At 40.9% G+C, this 21868-nt stretch overlaps 1 protein-coding gene and 1 pseudogene across 3 annotated transcripts in view; one reads left to right on the forward strand and one right to left on the reverse strand.

Moving 5' to 3' along the window:
* The window catches only part of LOC108284106 (schwannomin-interacting protein 1), a 586546-nt gene that overhangs the window by 161078 nt on the left and 403600 nt on the right, over positions 1-21868 (reverse strand). The window contains exon 1 of one of the 3 annotated variants that reach the window (XM_037728580.1): positions 2869-2913. The exons of the other annotated variants lie outside the window; for them this stretch is intronic. The gene's annotated coding sequence lies outside the window, so the exon portion shown is untranslated. Of the gene's footprint in view, positions 1-2868; positions 2914-21868 lie in introns of those variants that run through there. 3 annotated transcript variants of the gene reach the window in all.
* LOC108284141 lies at positions 10488-14602 on the forward strand (annotated as a pseudogene).

Raw genomic sequence — 21868 nt, forward strand, 5'->3', positions numbered from 1 at the left:
AAAAAAAAAAAAAAATTAGGAAGAGCTTCCAGGGGCCAGGCATGGTGGCTCACACCTATATTCCCAGCACTTTGGGAGGCCGAGGTGAATGGATCACCTGAGGTCGGGAGTTCAAGATCAGCCTGGCCCACATGGAGAAACCCCATCTCTACTAAAAATACAAAAATTAGCTGGGCATGGTGGTGTGCGCCTGCAATCTCAGCTACTCTGGAGGCTGAGGCAAGAAAATTGCTTGAACTCGGGAGGTGGAGGTTGCAGTGAGCCAAGATCACACCACTGTACTCCAGCCTGGGTGATAGAGCCCGGGGGAAAAAAAGAGCTTCCAAACAGTGAGGCTGGTTGATGATTAAGAATGGGTTTCCCAGGGAGTTGGGCATCCTTCTGTGAAAAGGATGGACTCAGGGGATGAACTAACTGTTGTTCTAAAGCTGAGCTACAGAGCTGGTTTCTGTTTTCAAAACTTACTTCCTCTCCCAAGGTACAGTGTAGTTTCCCAGGTAATAGAAGAAGAAAAATAGCATTTATGGAGCCTATGCTGAGTTCTGGGGTCTTCTGATCCTAATTAACATTCATTCTCTTTATAAATAAGAAAATGGCTGGGGGCGTGGCTCGCATCAGTGATCCCAGCACTTTGGGAGGCTGAGGCGGGCAGATCATGAGGTGAAGCGATCAAGACCAACGTGGCCAACATGGTGAAACCCTGTCTCTACTAAAAATACAAAAATTAGCTGACTGTGGTGGCACGTGCCTGTAATCCCAGCTACTCAGGAGGCTGAGGCAGGAGAATCGCTTGAACCTGGAAGCTGGAGGATGCAGTGAGCCGAGATTGCGCCACAGCACTCCAGCCTGGTGACAGAGTGAGACTTGGTCTCAGAAAAAAAAAGAAAAAGAAAACTGAAGTTTAGACTGGCTAAGTAATTTGCCTATGGTTATGGAAATAAATGAAGAAACCAGAAATTTAACTCAGATCTGCCCAATTCTAGGTCGGAAGCTGAGGCACAGGTAGAGTCAGTGGTCTGTGTAAAGTTGCAAGATCCATATGTGACTGAGGGCATAGGGAGTCACTGTGTGAAATGTTCGGGAAGACACATCTTTTTTTTCCCTTTGAAATGCCTGGATTTATCCTATAAAAGACAACAGTACGTTACTTTTAGAGATTTTTCAGCTTGGGGGAATAGAATTTTGTTTTTCTCGGGGGCATCTATATTTGAAAGCAATGTATTTGACACTGTTTTCTGGATTTAGCTTGATACAAAATGAAGCAAAACTATACCCATGCACTCTGCTGTCTTCCACACTGTGAATGCAGAAATTAACTTTATGCTTGGGACACCAGTGCTTCTGAATGAAAAAGTCAAAAGTAGAGCCCTTTGTGATTTCAGAGTCAAGAACAGATATTTCTCTTCAGTAAGCAATAATCACCACTTTGCCCATCCATCAGAAGTGAGGAGGAGAAGACAGGAACCCTTACACTAACAGATCCCTCTTGATAAATCAAAATATTGATAAAACAAAATCTTTTTTCATGAACATTCTGTCTTTAGAAAGCACTAACAAGTGGATAGAGCACTTGTTAGTTAATAATAAAAAGAATTCTTCAGTGACTACTCAGATGAATGAATATTTTTAAAAGGCATGGAGTATGTAAGGAATGTTAATCCAGCCTCCTTGTTCACTCCCCCACACAACAACTGTAGAGAAACCACTGACCTCTGAATGATGAATGGCCCTAGACTCGACTAGGAGGGAAGAGGACCCCAAGCCCTGTAATTTAGCATCTTTCTTTTAAAATTCCTGGGTGGACTCCGTTTTTGGCTGTAGTTGATGAATGGACTCAGTTAAACGGCCTTGGATATTATATAAAATGACCATCAAGTGTTTCTCCTTCTACACCACACCCATCTCTTTTCATGCTCTTAATAAAATCCCAAACTCAGCTGTATATATATATCTCAATCTTCCAGAGAAATATTCTCTGCTAGCAAATCTTTAGCTATTAAAAAGTTTTATTAGTTAATTTCAAATTTATATCATATAAGGCTCCAGACCATGAAGGAAAAAAATTCAAGAAGCTGAATTAGTAAATGACAGAGCAGTAATTAGCTTAAATGATATTTCTTCCAGCCCTTTGCTGGAAGAAGGATGACACAGAAAATCAGAGATTTTTCTGTGGATGACACAGAAAATCTGAGCTTAGAAAATCTCTCTTTTCTGCACGTGATACTGTGGGGATGCCAGAGATGCATTTCCACAATCATAGTCTTGTTTATTTATTTGGTCTCCTACTGCAGTACTTCACACATGCACCTCCACCTCCTGCTCTGTGGCAGCCAAACCCTAATGGCTAACAAGGCAGGCTGCATAAAGGGTTAAGGCTGCAGCCTTCAGGCCTATAGACATTCCAAACGTTTTCCCCTCTGCAGTCAGTCCTGTAGCTCCAGCTCCTGGAAAGCCTTCAGCACTTGCACAAGCAGTGTTTCCTACTGGTTATGCGTGGTTTTAACTTGCAGTTCACCAGGTTATATAGCTCAAGAGTCTAAACTCAGCCCCTCATGGTCTTATCTAGAATCTGTCCCCCTTCCCCTGCTGAATTTGTTTCCCCTGCCCTGCCCTGCCCTGCCCTGGAAATGCCTCAGGGCCTTCTGTAACCTTGCTGCCTTCTCCCCACAGGAAGTTAGATGCATCCTCACTGGCTGCATTACTGCACATTTACCTTGTAACCTTGTTTTTTCCTTCAACTCAAACTTCTCCAAACGACACCATCTCTGCTGACCCTGAAATTCTCTAGCCCGTTCATATCAGTATTTCTAACCCACCATGAGAACAATTATAGAGGGCAAATTGGAGAGAGAAGGTTTGGGAACTCACCTGCACAGCAGCAAGGATCAGACACTGGATGGGGCTGCCTGCAAACTTCCCAGGGACTGTCTGCAGCCAAGTCTCTTGGCCTTAAAGGGACAGGGTGCTTTTCACCATATAAGGAAGACAATTTCACTTGACTGCTTTGGAACCTGTTTGGGCAAAGCAGCTCCTTCTCTTGACATTGCCTGCCAGGCTTCAGCCTTTTGAAGAAATATGGAGCCTGACAATTCACAAGGATCTGCACATAGTAGGCAATTTAATAATTCCCAAATAAGGGGCCAGGCATGGTGGCTCACGCCTGTAATCCCCGCAGTTTGGGAGGCCGAGGCTGGTGGATCACCTGAGGTCAGGAGTTTGAGACCAGCCTGGCCAGCATGGTGACACCTAGTACCCAGTCTCTACTAAAAATATTAAAATTAGCCAGGTGTGGTGGCGGTCACCTGTAATCCCAGCTACTCAGTAGTCTGAGGCAGGAGAATTGCTTGAACCCAGGAGGCAAAGGTTACAATGAGTTAAGATCATGCCATTGTACTCCAGCCTGGGCAACAGAAAAAAAAAATCCTGGATAAGGCACAAGAATGATATTTGGTGGGCTGTTTTTAAAGGCCAGAAAATGCTTTAAGTGGGGCTTATTCTCTTACAAAAAGAGTTTCTGGCAACTGTGAAGTCTTCCTCAATTATATGAAAGGGCTTCTGCTTCTATTTCAGGTTAGGCTTCCTTGAAACAAATGATCATGCTCACCTCAAAGAAGAGGGGCAGTTTGCCCCCTTCCTCCTGACTCTGAGACAAAAGAGAGAAGACTGGAGTGGTAAAGCCTGTGGTGTGAGATTTGGATTATTGTAAGACACATTAGCACTGCAGCCTGAAAACAGTGAAGTGGAGATGATTTTGCTTTTTCAGCAGGTAGAGAGCCCTTCTGAAACATATGAACATGCACAGTCCTCAATGGAGGCACTTTACCAGCCTCATCTACTCCTGAGCACACCTCTTGGAGTCCCTTGGCTAAAGACCACAAATGAAGTTTGAGGGTTCCTTTTACCTTCCAGCTGGCATAGACGAGGATGTGCTTTAGCAAGAGCAAACATTTTCTGCTGATAATATTCAAATACAAAGCTGTCCTGTTGATTTGGGGGTGGATTAAAAGTAATTATAAAATGTTAGATTCTAAGAAGACAGAATAACCTAATTTGGTCATCACTTGGATGATAATATACTTCTTTCTTTGCTGCCAACTGGATATTGGCTTTGAAAATGCTTTGATGTCTGCCAGGTGGCTCTAGCCAGCACCTACTCTTTTTTTTTTGGTGTTTTTGTTTGTTTGTTTGTTTTTTTGAGACAGTTTCACTCTTGTTGCCCAGGCTGGAGTGCAATGGTGCAATCTCAGTTCACTACAACCTCTGCCTCCTGGGTTCAAGCGATTTTCCTGTCTCAGACTCCCGAGTGAGTAGCCTGGATTACAGGCATGTGCCACCACACCCGGCTAATTTTGTATTTTTAGTAGACATGGGGTTTCTCCATGTTGGTGAAGCTGGTCTCGAACTCTCGACCTGAGGTGATCCACCCACCTCGGCCTCCCAAAGTGTTGGGATTACAGGCATGAGCCACTGCACCCGGCACCAACACCTATTCTTTATTGCTTAGCTTACTATGCCTAATAGCTAATGTCTGTATCACAGATTTGGTTTTTTTTTTTTTTTTTTTTTTGAGACAGAGTCTTGCTGTGTCGCCCAGGCTGGAGTACAATGGCACAATCTCAACTCACTGCCAACTCTGCCTGTTGGGTTCAAGCAATTCTCCTGCCTCAGCCTCCTAAGTAGCTGGGATTACAGGCACCCACCACCACGCCCAGCTAATTTTTTTGTATTTTTGTAGAGACAGGGTTTTGCCATGTTGGCCAGGCTGGTGTTGAACTCCCGACCTGAGGTTATCAGCCTGCCTTGGCCTCCCAAAGTGCTGGGATTACAAGAGTGAGCCACTGCACCCAGCCTGGGATATTTTAAAAATGGAATTTGGTGCCTGATTGTAGAGTCTCATAGTATCTTCACATCTTACTTTCTTGCATAGATTTTGAGTTTTTAAAGACAAAGGCGTTCCTCCATCCTCTGATTAACACGCAGCATGGAATGGAACAAGCATGTAGTAGACTGGGAAATCCTTGCTGGATTTAATCAGCTGAATGGAACCCTGGGTTTTTGTGTGATGTCTAGATGGTTTTATGAATAAAGTAGGTGTTTACTAAATTATTATTGTTGCTGTTGTCAAATAAATACATTTGCTTTACTCTTTTATGTCAATTAGTAATTTTCATATCATAAAATTTTCTTTAAGTGAAGAGGTCAAAGAAATATCTTTAAAAGGTAATTATTGTGATCACTATTTGATTTAGCAATCTCATTTCTGGGAATTTAATCTAATGAAATAATTAAACAGAAGCAAAACGTTATATTAATAGAGCTACTCATTGTATTACTATCTATAATAGCAAATAACAGGAAATGACTTACAGGCTCTAAGGTTATTTCATACAGCAATAATAATAGTTCATGCTTACTGATTGCTCATCATGTACCAGGCACTGCTCTAAAAGCTTTATGCAGATTAACCAACTTAATCTGTAACCTCACTTAATCTGCCTCAATCCTCATGACAAACCTATGAGGTAGGAATGGTCATCATCCCCATTTTATAGGCCAGAAAAACTAAGGCACAGAAGTTGAAAAATCCCCATTTGGACTGAGGTACTTTGGCACCAGCACTTACAGTCTTAGCATTATTGTTTGCTTTCATTAGGACTTACGGAGTATTGTAATAGGCACTAGGGACATCCTTTTCAGTGTATTATACATTTATTTCCTCTTATTTAATTGGGTAGTACTTAAACAGTATTACTTAAATATGTTAAACAATGTTGCCATTTCCTCACATTATTGGGAAGGCTTTTTGTATTTCATCAATAAACAACATGCTGCCTTTGAAAAAATAGATAATTTCTTACCACCACCCCAATATTATAAAGAGAGTTTTATCTGGAACACATCTATTTCTTTTTCTTTTTCTTTCTTTCTTTTTTTTTTTTAATCGAAGTCTCACCCTGTCTCCCAGGCTGGAGTGCAGTGGTGTGATCTCAGCTCACTGCAACCTCTACCTTCCGGGTTCAAGCAATTCTCATGCCTCAGCCTCCCAAGTAGCTGGGACTACAGGCACACATCACCATACCTAGCTGATTTTGTATTTTTAGTAGAGACAGGGTTTCACCCAGGCTGGTCTTGAACTCCTGACCTCAGATGATCTGCCTGCCTAGGCCTCCCAAAGTGGTGGTATTACAGGCGTGAAGCCACCATACCCTGCCTTAACACATTTACTTTTGATGACTAAACCTGATAGCTCCAAAACCCCCTGGACTGACTGCCAGGAATAATTCTGCTTCTAACTGTCCCCCACTATTTCTCCAGGGATCCAGGGCCTCTGAGAGGTCACCTAAGCTTTCCCAAGGCAGGTTTGTTCCCTCTACCCTGTTGCTACTACTGCAAGTGACTTTCGCAAGGTGCTCTGAACCTAACCTTCCTCTGCTGGTGACTACTGCAGCTAACCCATCCCAGCCTCACTGGGAAAGAAAGGGAAAGGGGAACTCCTCTTTCTTTTGTTTCTCCAACCAATGTGAGAGATTCTCCCCTTTATCTCATAAGACAGCTGATACCAGAAAAAAACTTAACAAGGCATTATTGGAAGCTGGAAGTGAGTGGGGGAGAAGTAGTATAGCACATCCTAGACTGGCCTTAGGGTCCCCTGTGAAGCTGGTTATCTGCCTCATTCTCCATCCATCTTCCTTCAGATGTTAAGAGAATTTCTACCTCTTGGGGCTTGGACAATATTGGCTACCTACCCATAGAGAGGAGAAAGATAATCCCTGACATAAATGTAAGGCCCACTTCCTTAGTCTTTATCTCCTGCCCAGGTGTGATCAACTCCCAGAATGAGAGTGAAAAGATCCATTTCCTTCTAGGAGGTACTCATCCTTCTAGGAGGTATTCATCTACCCACCCACAGGCATATGGTCTGTCCGTAAGGCACTGGCAAGATAATCACAGCATAATCTGACATCATGCAGCTTACATATTTTAAATGTGCTCTGGGGAGGTAACAATGGGTGCAGATTTATTAAAGTTACTCTTAAATTACAGATTGCCTTTTTTTAAAAAAAGACAGAATTTTTAGGCCGGGTGGGGTGACTCACACCGGTAATTCCAGCACTTTGGGAGGCTGAGGTGGGTGGATCACAAGGTTAAGAGATTGAGACCATCCAGGACAACATGGTGAAACCCTGTCTCTATGAAAAATACAAAACATCAGCTGGGCACGGTGGCATCTGCCTGTAATCTTGGCTACTCAGGAGGCTGAGGCAGAAGAATCACTTGAACCTGGAAGCGGAGGTTGCAGTGAACCAAGATCTCACCACTGCATTCCGGCCTGGCGACAGAGTGAGACTCCATCTCAAAACAACAACAACAACAACAACAACAACAAACCAAAAAAACCCAGGAGTTTAAAATTTGATGATGTCATGGCTGTGACAAATATATATATATATGTATATGTATATTTTGGAGCCTGAGGGAGCAAAACTAGGAATCATCTGAACACCCATATAGGGGAAGGACTGACCAGAGCACGAGGCAGTGTAGATATACCGAATAGGGCTTACTAATTTGTTGACTATGATGCAGGCTTTGCTAGCAGCCCTTTGTTTCATATAAAACTCCAAGCCTATATTCCCTATGTGTTGGCCACATTTTGCCTTTTTCCCCAGACCCACGCTAGCACAGGAAATCAAAGTCCAACCTAACCACGTCCTCTAGGAAACTCAATTCATCCTATAAGTAACATCCCTCAATCCTCCAAGCCCTTTATTGCTATACTTAAGCACTTAAAAAAAACTGGAATAAATATGTTAATAAATATTACTGATATTTGGGGCTTCATTTTCCAACCCTTGTGAGTTTATGCACCTTCTTAGGGTGGGAATTTATTCAGTCATTTGATAAGATTTACAACAAGCTGGGTTCTTCAGAACCCTGGGGATACAGCAGCAGAAAAAAATAGGCAAAAATCCTGATGCTTATGGAGTTTATGTTCTTGTAGGAGGCAGACCAGTAAATAAATAAAGAAGAAAATGTCAGGCAGTAATAAATTCTGTGATGAAGATAAAATAGGATACATGAAAGAGGTGACTGGGTGTTGATTAGGAAAAAACTCAGAATTCTTGAAATTTAAGCTGATCACATTTTTCTTTTCTTTTTTCTTTTTTTGAGATGGAGTTTCACTCTTGTTGCTCAGGCTGGGGTGCAATGGTGTGATTTTGGCTCACTGCAACCTCCGTCTCCTGGTTTCAAGAGATTCTCCTGTCTCAATCTCCTGAGTAGCTGGAATTACAGGAACTCACAATGATGCCTAGCTAATTTTGTATTTTTTTTTTAGTAGAGCTGAGGTTTCCTCCATGTTGGGCAGCCTGGTCTCGAATTCGTGACCTTAGGTGATCAGCCCGCTTCAGCTTCCCAAAGTGCTGGGATTACCAGTGTGAGCCACCGCGCCTGGCCACATCTTTCTTTTCTGAAAAGATTCTGCAGCATCTACCAACCAGTTCACCTTGCAAATGATTAGTGCTCAATAAGCATTATAGGATGGTTTAAAAAATATTTTTTTGGAGGCTGACAAAAGTTTCTTTTTCATGGCTTTAACTACATTAGTTCACAGAGGATTTGTTTTTTGATCTCTAAATCAGGTGGTGTCCTCAGTGGGTTTTAATGTAAGCTTCCTCTCCTGTGTTTCCAGCAAATTGCCAATTTTCACTTATACAGGTTACATAAAAGCAAATGCAAAAAATAAAGTGATCTCAAATTCTGGTCAAGAAACAACTGCTAAATAGTTGGCATTATCCTTAGACAATCTTCTCTTCAAGCAATTTTGGAAACTCCCTAGTTGCACTTCTGTAAAGGTTTGCACCTGGGAAATGGCACGGAGGCTTTTACGAGAAATGCTATTATAAGCCTCTCAGTAGAGCTGAGAAAGAAGAGAGGCTGCAGGGAGCCCTATTTTATAGTACAGTAAGGTTAGCCATTTACTGTTCCCATAAGTTATTTCACTTGCAATAAAGGTCAATGGGCCTTCTTAGGGAGGAGAGCTAGACCTCTGTCTAAAACTGCCATCTTCAGCAGTCAAAAAGACAGGCGGCTTTAGATTCTTCTGGAAAGTGGTAGGCATTTTATTCAGCTGGGAGAGTGGTTCAATATGATCAGCTGATGAGCAAGGCAATAAGAATTCAGACTTCAGAGTGGAAGACTTAAGACCTAAGGTAGTTTGACCACAAAGCTAAGCGGGGCATGTCAGGCTGTGGCTCTGCTTATTACCTTCATGCATGAATTTTGCCAAAAAATGTAACATTTCTGTACTGGGAACTTTTTATCCCTAGACGTCCTGAGAAATTGGTGTCCTAAAGGACAGTGGCTTGCAGCACACAGAGCTACAAATGCAGTACAGCAGAAGCCGTCCTACTAACAGTTGATTTTTTTTGTCAGCTTCTAAATAATGAAATCCAACTAAGTGAGTATTTGCTTAAAAACACTGGGCTTCGACATTTTTGTTCAATACCTCCTAAAGGAATTTTGAAAAACTGTATACCTTCCTTCAGTTTTATGTTGCAATCTAAAAATTTTCATCAAAACTTAAATAGTTGCAAAAGGTGTAATGTATGGTCTGTTGTAAATATTGGCTTTCAAAAGTAATACTGTTACTCAGCTTGTTACAATATATCTAATGGAATATAAGTAGTATAGCACCCACCATCATCCACTAGGTAAAGGTAGGAATTTTACATCATTTCTTTTTCCCTTTGAATTCTTATTTCCATTCTTTCACGGAATTTTATCCTAATCAAAGATCTTTCTCTGCTTAGGAGTATTTAAATATTGCCTTAGTATAATTTTACCTTAGTTTTCTATAATAAATATAAAGTGAAATTGCAATTTGTTTCTTTCCTGTGACCCTTGGCTCTGTTAAAAGACAATGCATCTGAATGGGGCTGTCACTGTGATTATTGCCAGTAGTACCTGCGGCAGAGACAGTGCTCTGTGCTCACCACACCCTTTGGCTTCCTGATTATCCAGGAAATTTATATTTCGTGGTTTTTCCACTGAAAGATTGGGCAGAAATAAAGTCTTGTTTCCTATCCTAAGCAGTTAAAAGTGGATTGAGGCCCAGTGCGGTGGCTCATGCCTGTAACCCCAGCATTTTGAAAGGCCAAGGTGTGTGGATAACTTGAGACCAGGAGTTCAAGACCTGGCTAACATGAAGAAACCTTGTCCCTACTAAAAATACAAAAATTAGCTGGGCATAGTGGTGTGTGCCTGTAGTCCCAGCTACTCAGGAGGCTGAGGCAGGAGAATCGCTTGAACCCAGAGGCGAAGGTTGCAGTGAGGCACGATCGTGCCACTGCACTCCAGCCTGGGCAACAGAGGGAGAAAAAGAAAAGAAAAGAAAAGAAAAAAAGAAAAGAAAAGAAAAAAGAAAAGAAAAGTCGATTGAATTTCTTTCCAGTTGGAACTAGAAACTCTGGTGGTAGAGATACAAGATGGAAGCAGAATTATCTTGGTCACCCTTCGAAGATAGTCCCCAAGAAGGTCTCCTCATCTGCATCAAACTGTGAGGTAAATGAGCGATCAGGTTTGTTGTGTTAAACCATTGAAGTTTTAGGTTTATTTATTACAGTTAGGTAGCTTCTACTATCCTGATGATTATAGGGCATAACTGATCAAAACAATATAAATATATTACAACTTTAGACAGATAATTAGTAAGAATTAAAAATAATCAAATTCTTAAAATGCATCTCAATAAAAACATTGAGAAATCTTGTTTGTGTAGATGGGCATGAAGGCAGCTATAGCAATGTCATTCAATTCCCATTGAGTTATAATGCACAAGGGCACAAGGTGATTTATAAGAATTTTATTTTTTTTTTCCAGAGACTGGATTTCACCATGTTAGTCAGGCTGGTCTAGAACTCCTGACCTCGTGATCCACCCACCTTGGCCTCCCAAAGTGCTGGGATTACAGGCGTGAGCCACCACGCCTGGCCAAGAAAAAGGTTTTAATAATCCATCAACTGACAATTGAATTATCTTCTTTAAATTTTATTGAAGGCAAAGATTTAGCAACCACTTGACTTGCAAAGGAATTTTTTTACCCAGGGATTAGAGTCATTCTTTTTCTTGACATCCTCCCCAGTATTTCAAATTATCATTTGTTTGGAGCTCCAGAGTGCTTTTTACCCCATTGCAAATCACCATAGCAAAATTTGGTAAAATGGGAGCAAAATACTGGAAAAAGGAGATGGGTAAAGATTTCTCAGGCAGTCAATTTTATGAACAAGTTATGTGAAATTTGAAATCCATAAATTAATTCCCTAAAAACTATCTATGTCTATATACCTTTTGAAAGTCTATGAATGCCCTGGGGAAAAAGATGCTGGTGTAGGAAAGAGGGAGAGGAATCAGGAGCTGCAGTGTCTCCTGACCTAATCCTCCTTTGGCTGCAGACCTTCACCCAAACCCTTGGTCCATCTTTCCCTGCCCCTCTCCTAACTCACATTAGCGTCCAGCAAAAAAGGTCCTTATCATGATTAAAATCTGTAACATATAAGGAGTTATTTTTAAATCAATGAGAAAAACAAAAAAAGATGAGCAAATGATATGAAAAGGGAATCAACAAGAGAAGAAATACAAATGGTCAGTCTCTATAGAGAATCTTAAAACTCACTCAGAAATCATAGATAGGCAACTTAAGACAATGAAATACCATTTTGAAAATCAAATTGGGAAAAATACATGAACCTCTAGTGGTGGTTAGAAGGAAACTAAACTGGTTCAACTCTTCCAGGTAGCAATTTGGCAATATACATCAAAAGTCTTAAAACATGTATAAAATTGAGCTAGCAATCCCAATTCTAAGAACTATTCTAAAAAATTATGAATATGGAAAATGAAGATTCAGCCTCAAGCTTCATCACAGTGTTTTAGCCAAGGTTCTTTTGGTTGTAAGTATTAGGTTGCAAAGTATCTTTCATTTGAAATGCCTCCTCTCTACTGCTTTTGCTGGGTCTCTTAGTTAAAATTCTTGATTGATATAGACTGATTGCTTGCTGAGTGCCAGTAGATTGGCCTCATCCTTTCAGCTGTTTGTCTGGGAGAAGAGGTGTCTTATCATGTATAGGGCTGCTTCTTCCAGGTACTATATGGGGTTAGGGCTGGGTTCTGCATAATAAAAAGGAAATGAAATAAACATAGCATAACTAAAATGATGATGAACAGAACTAATTTAAAATTCTGACCTAGTATGTGAAGCAAACTGACATCATGCAATGAGATAGTCAATAAAAATGTTCTTATAGAAGATGACTTAAAAACATGGGAATAGACTTGTGATACTTTTCTATTTCTAGAGAAAACACAGAAACATTGCAAAAGAGAATATATAATATAATTTCATTTAAAAATTATTATATTTATAAAGAATCAACATATAGCAAAACTGTAGTAATAGAAATATATGGATGGTGAGCTTACCAGCTATTATTAATTTCTTATCTTTATGAAACCATTATTTTCCGAATTAATTGCAGTTAATATGTTTAAGTATTTTGATAAGAAAAACAACATTAAGATTCAGCAAGAGTTCTCCAATCTCTAAGAGGACTGAAAAGAAACAAAGTGGAACTCAAATTTTGGATGAACTATTAATAATTAAGTTCTGCTTAGGGATTCAGACAACGGGCTGCAAAACACCTACCCAGCTCCTGGAAGCGCTGAGCACACATGGGCTCTGCTCAACAGCTACAGCAGGCTGCAATTGCTATAGCCAGGGGAGGAAATGGTGTCACAGAGACGAGTCCCCACATCTACTCTTCCTGCTCCCCACTTTTCTCCAGAAATTCTAAAGTCCTTCAGCTATATTTTGTGATTTCTATAGGAAATCATGTAGTTTAGGGCAAAGAAAATTGGATTCAGAAACAGAGGATTCAAATCTGTTCTAATACTTTACTAATCTTCATGAAGCCACTAAATCTCTTTGAGCCTCAGTAAAATGGAGAAAATAATAGGCAACTTGTTTATTCATATGGTTGTTTCAACAATTTAATGAGACAATATGTGAAAGCATGTGAAAAAATGATATGCATACAAGCACACATGCATATATCTCTCTCTCACACACACTCTATACAGACACACACAAACACACACATGCACAAACACAAAATATTATGTCTCAAATGTATACATTAAGCAACTGGGGAAATAAAAATTAGAAACTTAAATCCTTGATTGGACCTTGACTAAATGTAAACGAAATTATAGATCCTGTGGATTTGATGAGATGCCTTGAGAAGGAAATGTCTTATTGACTTGAGTCCTTTGAGAAGTGCCGATTGTTACTCTCTCTATAAGACAGAAAGAGAAGACTTTGTCAGTGCCAAGCTGACTCAGAGTCAGAAGAGGATGAACAGGACTCAGAGGAGGTTTGATTAAAACTGGAAGAAACGAGAGGGTGCAGAACTGGAGAAAGAGGCCCAACAGGCTGAGTGCTGTGGCCTTGCTGGAGGGAGAGGAGGTACAAGAAGAGACCACTCTAGTGGATGATCCCTTTCAGATGAAAACAGGTGGTATGGTATCCACCATAATTTCCTAAAGAAACTAAAGGAAAGGGGCAAAGATAAAATCACTAAAGGGGAAGACCCTGGGAACATGGTTTTCTGCAGAAACCAACTGAAGGGATGAGGATGCAGACATAATAAAGTATATTGAGACAGAGCTAAAGAAGAAGAAAGAGATTATGGAAAAGGAAGAACAGAAAGTCAAGCTGAGGAACACAGAGGACTGCCTTTATGAACTTCAAGAAAACATTTGTGTTTCTTTAGCAAAGAAGACAGAAGAGATGCTTTCCAGCCAGATGCTGGGTGGTACCCCAAAGGTGGACCTCAGCATCAATGCTAAAATAAAAAATAATATCATTTCCATGGAGGATGCCAAGGCCCATCTGGGGAAAGAGCAGTAGAACAAGAAGAAAGACAGCGATACTTCCTTCATGCCTACCAATGTGGCTGTGAATTATTTGCTGCACAACAGATTTTTTTTCTTTTCTTTTTTTTCTTTTTAGATAGAGTCTCACTCACTCTGTCACCAGGCTGGAGTGCAATGGCCTGATCTTGGCTCCCTGCAACCTCCACCTCCTGGGTTCAAGTGATTCTCCTGCCTCATCCTCCTGAGTAGATGGGACTACAGACGCCTGCCACCACAGCTGGCTAATTTTTGTATTTGTAATAAAGACAGGGTTTTACCATGCTGGCCAGGATGTTCTCAATCTCCTGACCTTGGGATCTGCCTGCCTTGGCCTCCCCACCTGTAAGCCACTGCGCCCAGCCCCGATTTTTATCATGAGGAGCTCAACAGCCAAATACACAGAAACAAAGAGCCTTGAAAGCAGGTGATGGGGAGAAGCCAGAGCCCGAGTGGTCCTTTCCAATCGTCAAGCATCCTGTTAATGAGAAGGCCTCTGATGACCATCACTATGAGAAGTTCAAGAAGATGAAGGTGGTACTGAGATGTGTAGAATGGGATGTAAATACCAGCTCTTTCTCCCTACATTCCTCTCATGGAAAAATGCTTCCTGGATAGACACATGCTCATTTGCCAGTAGATAGTTCCACAAACAGACTGTCTTACTCCTGCTTCTTACCTGCTAGATTTTTCAAGCACTAAATTTGTAACTTTTTGAAATAAAACAATGCATACATTTCCTATTTAAAAGCAAACTCCATTCTTGTGGGCACTAAATCTTGTGTGTAAATGTATTGGCTTTCTCTTAACATTTGTTCTTGGTCAGGAGGAAACAACCATGTGTCCGTGTTATGCTATTAATAATACCCTTTAGATTGTGCTTTTATCATTACTTATGCAATCATGTCTTCTACTTTCACATAAATACATTCTTCATCGTTTAGAGTGGGCTCAGCTGACAGCAGAAAATACTAGAATATCAGTATTCAAAGGAATGCCGGTATTTTCTGACTTTTACAGTTTTTTATTAAGAAAGAAAAAGCAAAACTATATATATATTATCTCTTTTTGAATTTAGTTATTAAATACAAAACGAATTTTAAAAATGAAAGTTTAAGAATGTTTACTTTCTGGTGAAAACAGGAGCTAAATAGGCCAGGCATGGTGGCTCACACCTGTAATCCCAGCACTTTGGGAGGCTAAGGAGGGCTAATCATCTGAGGCCAGGAGTTTGAAACCAGTCTGGCCAACATGGCAAAACCCCGTCTTTACTAAAAACACAAAAATTAGCTGGGCAGGCTGGTAGCAGGCCCCTGTAAGCCTAGCTATTTGTGAGGTGGAGGCAGGAGGATCACTTGAACCCGGGAGGCAGAGGTTGCAGTGAGCCGAGATAGTGCCACTGCACTCCAGCCTGGGCAGCAGAGTAAGACTGCCTCAAAAAAAGAAAACAGAAAAAACAAAAACAACAACAACAAAAAAAACAAGAGCAAAATAAACAAGAAGCATTGCTGAAAGATAAGATAGGGGAACAAAGGTCTTATTTAAATTTAAATATTTGACTATAGTGTTTAGAATATAATAAATTATAGCTACTTTCTTTTAATGTTTACTGAGAAGGGGAAGGTGTTCTCTAAGTTATTCAATTTTAAGTTTGTACCACTGCATTCCAGCCTAGGCGACAGGATCTTGCTCTGTTGCCGAGGCTGGAATGCAGTGGTGCAACCTTGGCTCACTGTAACCTTAGCCTCCTGGGTTCAAGCGATTCTCCTGCCTCAGCCTCCCAAGTAGCTGGGACTACAGGCACCTGCCACCACCCCTGGCTAATTTTTGTATTTTTAGTAGAGACAGAGTTTCACCGTGTTGGCCAGGATGGTCTCAAACTCCTGACCTCGAGTGATCTGGCCACTTAGGCCTCTCAGTGTTGGGATTACAGGCATGAGCCACTGTGCCTGGCTAGTTATTCAAATATTAACAGTAAGTGTGACCATTAGCCACAAACTCTGAGATTACCACAAACCTTGTAAAACACCTGATACAGAACATTGTATTTGTTTGCTTGGCTATAAAATATGTTATAAGAAATCCCCTTTGCTTCCAGATGAATATGAGCTATCCATTTTGGAGAGGTCTCCTATTCCTCAGTCACTAAACTCACCAGCCAAATTAACCCCCAACCATACATATTGGCTAGGTTATCTTATTAGTCCAACACCTTGGGTCTAGCTTTCTCTGTGTAGACTCCCTGAATCAAAGGATGCTTCTAGCAGATTCAACTTCTAACACAGGGAAGCCTGACTTATTTCATGTTATTCCAGGCTACATGTGAGAAGTGGTAGTGGGCAGAGAAAAAGAAGATAAACTAAATTTTATTATATGTATTTATGTGTTGTTGAAATATTATTTTATCAAGAATTTACTATCTTTGTAATAATAAATACTTTGTCAGTGCTTTGAATATAGCACAACACTATAGACATTGTTCTTCATATATGAACTGGATCGGGGGGTTGGGCTTCACATCTTCCTCCATGCACTGAAGTGAACCAAAAGCTACCCTCCAGTTACTTGTCCTGAAGCGGAATCTGTTCATAGATGCATTTCCTCTCCCTTCCCCTTCCCCTTCCCTTTCCTTCCCTTCCTCCCTTTTCCCCCCCCCCTCTTCCCTTCTCTCCCTCCCCTTCACTCCTCTCCCCTTCCCTTCCTTTTCCTTTTCAGAGTCTTGTTCTATCACTCAGGTTAGAGAGCGGTGGCATAATCATAGTTCACTGCAGCCTTCAGCTCCTGGCCTCAAGCAATTCTCCTGCCTCAGCCTCCCGAATAGCTGGGACCGCAGGCATGCCACCATGACCTACTAATTAAAAAATATATATTTTGTTTTAGTGGCAGGGTCTCTCTATGTTGTTCAGGCTGGTCTTGAACTCCTGGGCTTAAGTGATCCTCCTGCCTCAGCCTCCGAAAACGTTAGGAGGGCAGGCATGAGCCACCAGACTGGGCCACAGATGCATTTTCCTGATATCTACGTTATTGGCCTGCCTATCCATTAATTTTAAAAAAATTGAATTAATTGCCAGCATTAAAAAGCTCAGGTGATCTTTGCCTAAAAATACAATAAAGTGAATAAAATGGATTTTTACTTTGCATGCATTCTGCATATTTCCACTCCCTGCCCCTAGAGGCCGGGTAGCTAAAAGGGATATTTCTTAGCTGGGCATTCAGATGTGATTTAGCTTTAACTTTGACCAACGAGATGCATTCAAGTAAGATTTAAAAGGCAGCAGTCCTGGCTGCTCCTGGTGGCAGGCATGATCAGATCAAGCCCACTTTGGGATTTTTTGTAGCAGTGTTCCTGCCACCAGCTTTGTAAGGGTCAAAAGGCAGATGGTGTCAGCAGCTTCTTTAAGCTGTTGTTATTTTTGTTGTTAGCGTGGCCCTGGATGGTGAAGCATGGCTCTGGAACCAGCAGCAGCAACAGCAGCAATACCTTCCTAATCTCCAAGTTGTTCCCAGAGCAAATTGCTTAGGGGGAAGCTTACTGATTTCCGGGCCTCTGACTCAGGCAGGGTTGGCAGCCTCCTTCAAGGCCGGCTCTTCATTGTTCCCTGTCAGCAAGTCCCGGAGGCCTGGCCTCAACACATTGTAAGCACCTAATTCCCTGTGTTGAAGTCCTTTGCCCTTTATGCTTAAAATAGCTAGAGTGGTTTCTGTTTTCTGTAATAGAACTCTAATACACAGGAAAAATAAGAGACCTAGTAACATCTGGCCCCATTTCCGTTCTGATAACAATAGACTGGTTATGAGCAGTAGGCTCCAGGCTGCCTAGTCCCTACCACACCTGATTGTACTCCTGCAAATGAAGACCATTTGTCAAATGCTATTTGATTATTGTATTTGTAGTATGTTTGTTTTTAACAGACATCCATTTCTTTTCATTATTTCATCTTGCACTCTGTAGGGATTTGAGTTTGAAACCCCACTAATACCCGAAGCTTGGTGGAAAACATTTTTTTTTTTTTTTTTAATTTCTTAAAGAATGTAATTCTTGACTGAGCGCAACGGATCACGCCTGTAATCCCAACAGTTTGGGAGGCCGAGGCGGGCGGATCACCTGAGGTCGGGAGTTCAAGACCAGCCTGACCAACATGGAGAAACCCTGTCTCTACTAAAAATAAAAAATTAGCCGGGCATGTTGGCATATGCCTGTAATCCCAGCTACTCAGGAGGCTGAGGCAGGAGAATTGCTTGAACCTGGGAGGTGGAGGTTGCAGTGAGCTGAGATTGCACCTTTGCACTCCAGCCTGGGCAACAAGAGCAAAACTCAGTCTCAAAAAATATATATATATATAATTCTTTTATTTTGAACATACTCCAAAATGTTCCCTAATTAAAGCTGGAAAACTGTACACCTAAACTGCATTATTTAGGTCCCAGTTAGAACTGTTTTTTACTGAACAATGAAACTAGTGTTATTAATCCTAAGGATGTCGTTAACTGTGTGTGTCACCTCTGTGGGGACACAACAAAGAAATTTCTTTCCAGTCTAGTTTTATCTTATTATCACATAATAGGTCACATTTGCTTTTTGCATTGGCTGTCAGAAAGGTAGGGCCAAAGACTATTTGAAGAGCTGACTTCTCACACTGTACATGGCTTTATTTAGGCTTTTTTTTTTTTTACATGTATTTATTTATTTTTCTTTTCTTCTTAATATACTTTAGGTTCTGTGGTTCATGTGCAGATCGTGCAGGATTGTTACATAGGTATACACGTGCCATGGTGGCTGTGTACTATCCCTATTCCTGACTGAGTCTCATGGCTGCTATCCTGTTTTTCTCTTTAGAAGATTTATTCATATTTTTAAAAATTCCACTGTGCTTTTTTCTTTTAGTTTTACAGTTTCAGATCTTACATTTAAGACCCATTTTGAATTTCTTTCTTTTTTTTTTCTGAGATAGAGTCTCGCTCTTGTTGCCCATGCTATAGTGCAGTGGTGTGATCTTGGTTCACTGCAACCTCTGCCTCCTCGGTTCAAGCGATTCTCCTACTTCAGCCTCCTGAGTAGCTGGGATTACAGGTGCCTGCCACCATGCCAAGCCACCATGCCCAGCTAATTTTTGTGCTTTTGTTATTTTTAGTAGAGACGGGGTTTTGCCATGTTGGCCAGGCTGATCTCGAACTCCTGGCCTCAGGTAATCTGCCTGCCTCAGCCTCTCAAAGTGCTGGGATTACAGGCATGAGCCACTGTGCCCGGCAAGTTGATTTCTTTACATTTAATTTTTATTTCTTATTGACAAATAATTATATATTTATGAGGCAAAATATGATGTCTTAGTACATGTATGCATTGTGGAATAAACAAAATAAACTAATTATCCCCTCACATACTTATCATTTCTTTGTGTTAAGAACATTTAAAATCCACTTTTAGGAATTTTGAAATGTACAATACATTATTTTACCTATAGTCACCTTGTGCAATAGATCATCAGAATGCACCCCTCCATCTAACTGAAACTTTGTACCCTTTGACTAACGTTTCCCTTTGCTATGCCCGCTGCCCTCCCCTCCCCCACCAGCCTCCGGTACCAGAGAGATCATGCAGTATTTGTCTTTCTGTGCTTGGCTTATTTCACTTAGCAGAATGTTCTCTGGATTCCACTATGTTGTCTCGAATGACAAAATTTTGTTCTTTTTAAAGGCTGCATGTTATTTCATTGGGTATATATAGCACATTAAAAAAAAAAAGTGATTCACCTGTGGATGGTCACTTAGGTTGGTTCCATATCTTGGCTGTTATGAATAGAGCTGTAGTGAACATGGAAGTGTGGACATCTCTTCAACATACAGATTTCTTTCTTTTGGATGTATACCCAGAAGTGAGATTGCCAGATCATATGGTAATACTATTTTTAGTTTTTGGAGGAATCTCCATGTTGTTTTCCAAAATGACTGTACTACCAATTTACATTCCCACCAATAGTGTGCAAGGGTTTCCTTTTCTCCACATTTTTGCCAATACTTCTATCTCATCTTTCTGATAATAACCATTCTAGCAGGTGTGCGGTTTTTATTGTACTATGTTTAATACCACTATTAAATCTTGTAACAAGATGGAGAATGAACCTTTTAATGAACTGCCTTCACTTCCCCTGCTCTATTCCTTTGATTATTTCTAATAGATATCTGTTCCTTAGTTCTCTCTGCCTTCCTGTGCTCAAGCATGCATTTCCGTCAGTGTCTTAACAGACCAAAGCTATTCATGGATGTGTTTGGGATTTTGCAGTCTAACAAGTATTCTGAAGATATGGCCAAGTCAAAGAGTGCGGAATTTTTGGCAAAAATCAATTTGTTTGCTGATTATTGCTAAGAATCGCAGGAGTTATAGATTTCTTTGTAAATCAAATGGAACACTCAGTCTTTTTTGGAAGCAAATAATTATATTTCTTTTCATGACATAAGACTGAGAAATATCCAACATCTGATCCTAAGCTAACCTTTTTCCTTTTTTAATTAAATATTTTATTTTGAGATAATTATAATTCACATGCTATTATAAGAATAATACAAAAGCTCTTGTATACCTTTACCCAGTTTCCCCTAAGGATATACCTTACAAAACTAAAACAATATCACAGCTCGGATGTTGATATAGATACAGTCAAGATACAGAATATTTTCATCCTCATGAGAATCCCTCATGTTGCTCTTTTATTGTCATATCTCCTTCCCCACCAGTCGCACCCCTTTTTCAATCTCTGGTAACCACTAATATTTTCTTAATTTGTATACCTTTTAAATTTCAAGAATAAGCCAATCTCTTTGGCTGGCATAAATATTCATCACCAGTAAATACACTACACTTGCCAGCACCCTTCCTCCACTGTGATCCACTATTTGCTCTTCTCTAACCTACTCTATGCCTGAGAAAGCTGACCTGTGAGGATCACATCAGCCAGGCTCCCTGTTCTTTGGCTTCCAATTGGGTTCAGCTATTGGAGGAACTGGCAGAAAATGGAGGGAGTGGGAGAAGAGAGATGTAAGAGTATTCAGCCCTCTGTGCACCTCCGCCTTTCAATTCCTTATCATGATTCAGGCACTGGCTCCATTAGCTGTGTCGGAAGTTTGCAGCTCCAGTTAGGTGGTCCTAATTCAATGGCTTGAGGTTCTCTCTAGACTCAGGTAACTTGGTTCATTTCCTTTTCAGCTTAAAAGTGACAGCTCTCCACTCCTGCTAGTTCCTGTGTACCTCACCATCTCAGATTGGCTTCCCTGCCCATACGTCTGTAAATCTGTGAAGGTCTCAAAAAACCTTTCTCAACCAAACTCTTTCAGTGGGCTGTTGGTGCCTACCAAGCCCTCATTGATAGAGTGATTGTAAGGATTGATTTAAAAACACCTGCCCCTTGTTTAGCTTTTAAGAGAGAGAACCTTTCATTCGTGCCCATTTCACTTCATCTATGCAACTTTAAAAAAATTTATCCTCTCTCTTTTCCTCTGTCCATCCCGCTTCCTCTTATTTTCTTGAGCACTGACCTCACTCCAAATGCTAAATCTAAGCAATTTAAGCTTTCTCCTAAGGGACCTCCAACTTAGCCTTTTATCTTACCATTTTCCTTCCTTGGCCTTGAAGCAAAGGATGTAACAAATAATCTCTGGAGACTCATCTTAAATGTAGGACCTATTTGTCTCACCACAATTGCCTACCTTTGGAGTTAGTGCATAGGTTATGTGTTGAACTCTTATTTGCAACCTCCGTCTTCCAGGTTCAAGTGATTCTCCTGCCTCAGTCTCCTGAGTAGTCAGGATTACAGGCACCCACCGGGCTTTCACTACGTTGGCCAGGCTGGTCTCAAACTCCTGACCTCAGGTGATCCAGGTGCCGAGATTACAGGTGTAAGCCACA

Source organism: Cebus imitator, unplaced genomic scaffold (genome assembly GCF_001604975.1).
Source record: "Cebus imitator isolate Cc_AM_T3 unplaced genomic scaffold, Cebus_imitator-1.0 Scaffold270, whole genome shotgun sequence".
Classification (NCBI taxonomy): domain Eukaryota; kingdom Metazoa; phylum Chordata; class Mammalia; order Primates; family Cebidae; genus Cebus; species Cebus imitator.